Source organism: Hipposideros armiger, unplaced genomic scaffold, assembly GCF_001890085.2.
Source record: "Hipposideros armiger isolate ML-2016 unplaced genomic scaffold, ASM189008v1 scaffold_40, whole genome shotgun sequence".
NCBI classification, from domain to species: domain Eukaryota; kingdom Metazoa; phylum Chordata; class Mammalia; order Chiroptera; family Hipposideridae; genus Hipposideros; species Hipposideros armiger.
The window spans coordinates 5340619-5348949 of NW_017731390.1; positions in this window are offsets into that span (position 1 = coordinate 5340619).

The following is an 8331-nucleotide window of genomic DNA, read 5'->3' on the forward strand; positions in this document are numbered from 1 at the left end:
TAAACAAGACCCAGAAGTGCAAACTATGAAGTACAAAGTTGATACCAATTTAACAACTTTTGTTCCTTAAAAGATACCATGATTATAATGGAAAAAGCCCCAAACAGAAGAGCAGATATTTATAATCCATGGAACTGACAATGAATTGGTTTCCAGAATATGAAAAGAATGCCTACAAATCAATAAGAAAAAGAAAAACAACTCAGTGAGAAAGTGGGCAAAGATATGAATAAACTTGCACAGAAGAGAAAAGCTAAATGGCCTATTGAGCACCTGCCAACTGGGATAAATGAAAAGGTTGGACAATGTTAATTGTTGTCGAGGGGAATTCACATCCGCTGATAGTGGTGTGTAGATAGGTACAATTACTTTGGAAAACAGTGTGACATCTCAAAAAGGTGAGCATACACATACCTATCATCTAGTAATTCCATTCCTAGATATGTATTCCAGAGAAATCTTGCACATATTTATCTGAATACATGTGCAAGAAAATTCATGGTAGCATTTTTCATAATATGAACACACACACACACACACACACACACAGCAACCCAAATGTTCATCAACAGTAGCATGAATAAATATGTCGAGGTATGTTCATATAATGGAATACTTTGCAGCAATTTAAAGTGGACAAGCTACGTTCATGGCACGGACGAATTACTTACATTACTGCTTCAAAAGCATAGTGTAGAGTGAATGAAACAAGACTCAAAAGAATGTATCCAGGACATTTCAACTGATATAAAGTACAAAACCAGACAAAACTAAGTAATATGTGATTAAGGGCTCTACATAAGATAGTGTGGTGGGCAGTCAACAGTGGTTATAGACCCCTTCGCGAGTCCTCTCAGAATCTGAGGGGTGTCTGGGTCACTTCCATTGTTTGAGGCTCATGACATATTAAACAAATGAAAAAAACCCCAACTAGGATAACCAAAGTTATCATGTTTGAAGTGCTTTTGCTATCTACACATTACCGTGTTCAACAAAAAGTATCATAATACAATATATTTGTACCAGTCACAAGATTTATAAAATATACCGACTGACTTCAGTGCTCTATAAGCTGTGTGGTCTAGTGCTGGAATACAGTTTTGACTGGTGGGGTGAATCCTGGGGCTTCATCTTCGTTCAATCCTAGAAGTGATCCCTGAAACCAGATATTGCCACATGTGAATTTAATGTCCAAAGTCTCTGATTGGGAAGCCTGATGGGCTGAATGGCCCTCCTCATCCCTGTGGTTGGCCCCGTGCCTGGATTATTTCATTCAAGTTTGAGGTTACACCAAGGACACCAGGTGGGTACTTATTTTATAGCAGCTTGTTAAAGAGAGAGCCTGACCAATTTCCTCCCAAAACAGAGGAATAATTTGTCCCTGAAACAAATTCTAGCTTCTAGCCTTAAAATCACAGTGAAAACATTATTGAAAGTTTAAAAATAACAGCTTAGCTCCTGCTTCTAACTATGGACAATTCATAAATGTTAAGGTCCAGTCTCAAAACACCTGCCTACAAATACAGATCTGACTATTTCACCTCTATGAGAAACTTGTGACACTGATGTGGTCAAGTCAAATGCGTGGCTCTCTAACTCCTAGCCCCTGCCGACCTATCCAGGCTCTCCTTCTCAGCCACCATCCCTCACACTCTACGCTTCAGCATCACGCCACTGATGTTCCTCCATTCCGTGTTTTTGCACGCACTGTCCCCTTCTCTTCTTTTGGGAGTCATTTCTTCCTGGAAGCCATCTCTGTGCACCCTGATTCCCTCCTTTGCAAAGTGATCAGCTGTTTTGGTTTGCCTGAGACTGAAAACCTTTCCGGGATAGGAGACTTGTGGTGTTAAAATCAGGCCAGTCCCAGGCCAACCGGGACAGCTGGTCACCCTATTCACCTCTCTGTGTACTTCTCTTTCTTGATACAGCATATGTATGTTCTTCGCCCCGATGCCTCTGTTGCGTGAGTGGGTGTGGGGTGTGAGGAATAGGATGAGAGAAGGCTGACTCCCAGGGTTCTGATTTGGGTGACTGGGCAACGATGGTGGTGCCCTTTATCGAAAGGGGTGCTGGGACAGGGCTGGGAGAGGGTCTGGGGAAGGGTTGTTGCAAAGGGGTCCGTGTTCCTTTGTGGACATGCCAAGTTTGCAGTACCGTATTTGCCGGCGTATAAGACGACTGGGCGTATAAGACGACCCCCTAACATTTCCACTCAAAATACAGAGTTTGTTATATACTCGCCGTATAAGNCACACACGGTAGCCCATGGCAACCCACTGCCACAGGGGCTGCAGCCTATGCTGTCGCAAGCAACTCACGGCAGCCCAGCTCCAGGTTGAGCTGTTGTTCAGCATCTTAGCTGTGGAGGGCAGTGTCACTGGCTCTCATATGTGGGATCCGAACCGGGGTCCTCTGGCATCCCAAGCCAGCTCTTAACCAACGCGCCACTCTGCCGGCCCTAGAAGCGTTATTTAAATGAAGAGCTGGCTTTATAACTAGAAAGGACTATAAGTGCAGTTATTAAACATGACAATTTTTGAAGTTCTCGTTAGCACCATTCTTCCTTATGGCTGGACCCAATTACATTTAAGTGAAACAGTTAAAATTTCATTAGAAAGATTAAAATCGTTTTTAATATTTTGGAGAAATAACTTTGTCTATGTGTTATTCCACCAATTTTTGGCTAGTCTTTGTAGGATTTTGAGATTTCAAATTTTAAACTAAATATGATACAGTAGCACTATTTTATGGGTTTCAGTCATCCAACATACCCCTTTGCTGAAATAGAAAACTTCCTATTGTGAACACTTCCACATGTTTATGTAAGGGCAGGATAATTTGACAGCTCCTCTAGCACATTGAGTTTTATGCTTTGGTAGATTATTATATCTTATAATATGACCACAGGAAATGAGGGTAGTATTTCACAGAAGGTAATTTTTCTGAATTATACCTGAGGACTAGATGCAGATCCTGTTGACTCTTGTTCATGCACAACTCATGAATTTACAAGCCCTGATATTTCAGGCTGTTGGATGAATGCATTGCAAATAAATATTTATTAGATCCCAACTTCCTTATAACTAATAGGGGGTGCGTTTTTACCCGAGACAGATTCTGCTGGGGGCGTTAATGATTAATGGTAAGTACAGCCAGTGTTTTGGAGAGTTATCATAAGCACTGTAGCTCTCAGAGGACTTCCAACATTTTTTCCCTTATTGGATGGGCGAGCCATTGCAGCTGAGACGTGATTCATATTAGAACCTGTAATCTCTTGTGGGGGGAGGGGTTCTCTTCCCCAGACATCTCAGTTAGGATACACTGTTTTCATTGGTTGAGAAAGATGGCATATAAGAACGGTGGGTGTTTGTAGGCGTTGTGCTTCTAGATACCAGACTTAACACAAAGTAAAATCAGAAAAAACCCCAAACAAACATGGCCTCTATGCTCTGAAAACTGGTGTACTTTGTGAAATAGTTACAAGTGCAATGATATGATGTCTTTGATTGGCTTCAAAATAATATGGGAGGGGGAAGGAGGGTAGAAGTATAGATGAAGGAAGTTTGGCCATGAGTTATTTGTTGAAACTGAGAAATAGGTACATGGGGATTTATCATACAATTCTAACTACTCTAGCATTTGTTTGAAAATTCCTTTAATAAAGCATTTAAGATCTTGATAGGTAAACGTATATGATTATATTTTGCACAGTGAATCTGGCACATTCAGGCTTTGATGTGTTATTTATTTGGTAATTCTGCCCTGCTGTTTTTCAATGAGTTGACAGATTTGGTGACTCATAGTGCCTCATACATAGTAGGCACTTGCTATCCATTTGCCATATAAATGACAAATAACTGAATAAATAAAAGTGCTGATGCCTGGCTTCAAGGAGGGAAGAAGCATCTGTGGGGAGGTTCTTTGTGCCTGTTGGCTGCTGTTTCTGCTAGTCATGTTAAGAGAGTAGAAGCGTTGCAACCCAGGAGTTCAGTGACATGGAATATGGAAGACTGGGTACCCCTAATGCCCCATCCCAAATGTTCCCAGTGGAAACAACTAAAGTGATTTATCTATTCCCTCTCTCCTTCCCTCTTTCCCTCCCTGTTCCCTTTCCTTCATATATATGTCTATCTATCTATGTATATATGTATCTATTTTTTCAAACCTATTGTAGACTTATTATGAAAGGAAAGATTCCTCGGAGATCAAAAAGGAAATGAAAACAGGACCCTTAGGAGAGAAGTAAGGGAGAAAGCTGTCTTGCACCCCGTGGGTTTCCGCTCAATCACGGAGCTATCGAGCTTCCCTTCTGAAGTCTGTAAGGGCACAGGAGATAAGAGAGAGAGAGCCTAGGGCCCGCCCAAAGTGGGAATACTAACAGGAAGTGTGCACATAAACCTATCTTCCTGAAGAACTGTGCCTTCCGAGTAAAGCCCCCATGCAGGAGGGCTACAGTAAGGAACATTTTCTGTCTCAACCTTGGTGCCTGGTGCAGGGAAAAAATAAATCCCCCCTGAGAATTTGTAGCCACAGCTAGCCTGGCACCTTGTTGTCTGTATTTACCCATGTCTGTGTGTCATCTGAAAGTCTTAAGTGTAGAATTTAATTTAAATGCCCTCAGCTGTCTGGGAGAGGAAGCTCAGATCCTCCCTAGAATAATGCAGCTTAAACAGAGGCTCCCAGAATCTCCACCGATAAAGTTGCGTGGAATGTGGGCACATCAACAAACAGTGGAATTGGACCCACAGAGATGTTAGCTGTGGAATTATAAGAAGGAGAATATAATATACCCATGTTAAAGTATTTTAGTAAATAAAAGATAAACTTGCAAATTGGAGCAAGTGCTAAGACATTCTAAAACTTACCAACAAATTTTGAAAATAACCCAGAAGACATGAATAATATAATTAAAATTAACAGCTCAGTAGATGGGTCCAACAATGGATGAAGCAAAGCTAAAGGGAGAATTACTGAACAAAAACATAGCTCTGAAGACCTTATCCAGAATGCAACTAAGTGACAAAGAGGAGTCAAGAGGCATGAAGTCTAGAGCAAGGAGGTTTAAATATTTCTAATCAGAGTGTCAGAAGGCGATAAGGGAGAATGGTGGGGGTGGGGTGGGCAGGGAAGAAAACGTTCAGTGAGATAAGAAGTGAAAATTTCCAGAATTGTTTAAAGCAAGTTCTCAGATCGAGGGAACCTAATGAATTCCAGGCGAAATGTGTAAAAAACAAAGCACAACTATTCACATCAGCGCAGGGCCGGCCGAGTGGCTCAGTTGGCTTGGGAGTGCATCAGCGCAGAAAACCAGGTAATAAAGAGGCGACCTTACAAGCAGGTGGAGAAAACAAAGGCAATCAACAAAAGAACGGCGATGATGCTGATGACTGACCCCTCAGGAGTAGCAGTGGACACTGGAAATGGAACAATGTCTTCAGCGGGCTGAGGGAACGTAACTGCCATTGTGGAGTTTTCCTACTCAGTGCCTTTAGCTTTGAAGCATGAGAGTCAAATGAAACATTTTCAGGATAACAAAAAACTGAGTTTGCCATCAGTAGACTTCCATGAAATGCAACCTGAAAGAAGGTATTTTTAAACAGAAGATGATCTCAGATGGAAGATCTGAGATGAAAAAAGGATGATGAACAAACAAAGTGCTAAATATGTGCCAAATCTAAATGAATATTGGCTATAAAATAATACATGTTTTGTGAAGGATGAACAATATAGAATTAACATCGATGAGCGCTGGAATGGGATGAGTGGTGTGAAAAATTGTTCTAAGGCTCTTGACTGTTCAGGAAAAGGGTAAAGATACAGATTAACTGCAGGCATGGACAAGTTAAGAGTGCTTGTTCCATTTCCTAATTTTATAGCTCTGCTCTTCACATGATGAGTAATGGTTGCTACATTGATCTGCAAATAAACCGATGGATCAGCACAAAAAGCTCAGAAACAGATCTGCTGTATATAGAAATGCCAGATGGNATATTAAAATTTTATATTTTTCTTTTGATTTTAAAAGAATGTAAGACATTTTCTGGGGCCCCTAAAGTCACCACAGGCCCTAGATGCCGTGCCTACCATGCTTAATGGATGAGTTGGCCCTACTTCCAGGACCTTTATAAGAAGGGAAGGCCTGGCGGAAATGTTCTACTGGGGGTTTCAGCTACAGCTGCCAAACGGAGGGCTGTAGACAGCATCTAGGCTCGCATACCGTTTGTGTCACAGTCATTGGTTTCCAGCAGAAAGCTCTTTAGAAGTCACTTACTAGGGTCATGATTAATGTCCATTCAATATACCAAGCTCTGATCGACATTGTGGCATAGAGCACTGTGTGTATATCACACCGACTATTGCCAATTTCTCTAACATATATAACGTTATGTATGATTGGTGAACTTTCTTTTTTTTTAACCTTAAAAAATACTATATTAAAAATCACTAAGAATAATTAAAATTCTGACTGTCCTTAATGTAATGTTGAAAATGACAAAAATCAGAAAGTGCCTGTAATCTGTAAAACTCTAACAGGAACTACCATCAATACCACCAGCAGCAGCAGCATTATGATACACACACACACACTCACACACACTCACACTCACACACTCACACTCACACACACACACACACTCACACTCACACTCACACTCACACACACACACACACACTCACACACTCACACTCAGAAATGCAAAACAAATGGCCATTTTAACAGGGAGATAATATAGTCTCTATATCTTTTCTAACTTCAGATTTGTAAATTTGAAGCTAATTTTGTGGTGTGGAGGGTAGGGAAGAGCTTAGAAAGCTGCCCTTTCGGACTCACCTCTTCGTGGCTGTTTCTCAGGTAGGCCGGCTCTTCTGTTAGGCTCTTGATCTGCATCTCCAGGTTGGCTCTGGCCAGGCTCAGCTCGTCCAGCACCCTGCGCAGGCCGTTGGCGTCGGCCTCCACGCTCATGCGCAGGGCCAGCTCATGCTCATACCTGAAAATCAAGTGCAAAACAGTTTAGGGAATCAACACATTTATTGAATAAGGCCCCTGTCATCTTCAGGGGTGTTTTGTGCATACATCTGTGCGACGACGTAAAAATGGCAGCATTGCAATGTATGATGGCTGTATTCGCTTTTATAGCTTTTACCTTTCCTTTTTCATGCTGTTTATTGCTCAGTTTGAGAGAAGTGGAAAAAAAACCACGAGGTGATACTTTTCTACCAGCCGTGAACCCCGCTAGCACTGCACCCCAGGGAACAGTTTCCCCTTTGGCTCGCGGCCCCGGCTGTGAACAGTAGCAGCCTCTCTCTGCATGGAGTTTCTAGCAGAATCCTAAAAGCGCTTGAAAATAAAATAATAATTAGTCTTTTCGCTTAACTTTTGTTCATGATTTAATTGAAAACTGCTGCTTCTTTAGTAGCTTTTACCAAGATTTTTCCAGGTTCAGGATCATCACCACTGCCACATCCTGTGTGGAGATTTTGTGGGGCAAAAAGGACGTTAGTATTTCTTCCTTATTTATTTATTTATTTATTTATTTATTTATTTATTTATTTATTTATTTATTATTGGGGAATTGGGGGGATGGGAACAGTGCTGGGGAATTGGGGAAGGGGAACAGACAAGTTGCTGTTGTTTTGTTCTTCANTAATTTTGAAACGGGTTTTTGTAAAACTGCTTATAAAGATCAACATTTTCTGAACCAGGCAATTGGCAAAGCATGAAATGAAGTTTTGACAACTAGCTTTTAAAAGTAGAAAAACAACCAGGCAAATGAATCAAGTAATTTATTCTTCAACAAGTATTTGTTGAATGCTTCCTGGGTGGTCAGACACTGACATGGGTTTTTCTTTCTGTTTTCATGTAGGTGGATGAGAAATATGAGGAAGTGTGGGATGTGAGAGCAGAACACCTAGACCCAAGGGGCTCTGAAGGTAAAGAGTAGATGAGTTAAGCCAGTCTCAAGATTCTGGGGTCCAGGTTATTCACTAATCGTAGAGCTGGGATGCTAACATATAATAAAGCAGTAACTCTGTAGATAATTCTGCTTGGGCATCAGAGGGTCAGGAGGAAACAACCCCACAGTGAGGGGCCCCATTTAACCTGATTTAGAAAACTGAAGGCAGAGAACCTCTGTCATCGCAGCAAGATTCACTGGTGACAATAACCATTGCAGATAGTACAGCTGTTTATGGTTTTGTGTTTTGTTCCTGTGATGTTTCCTAGCCTTATAACCAGGGGCTTTACACCTCTCTGGGGACTTACTAGGTGTCAGTGGAAACTTGGTTTATTCATATTTTTCAAGAATGAATTGCTACTCTTTGACTCTCACA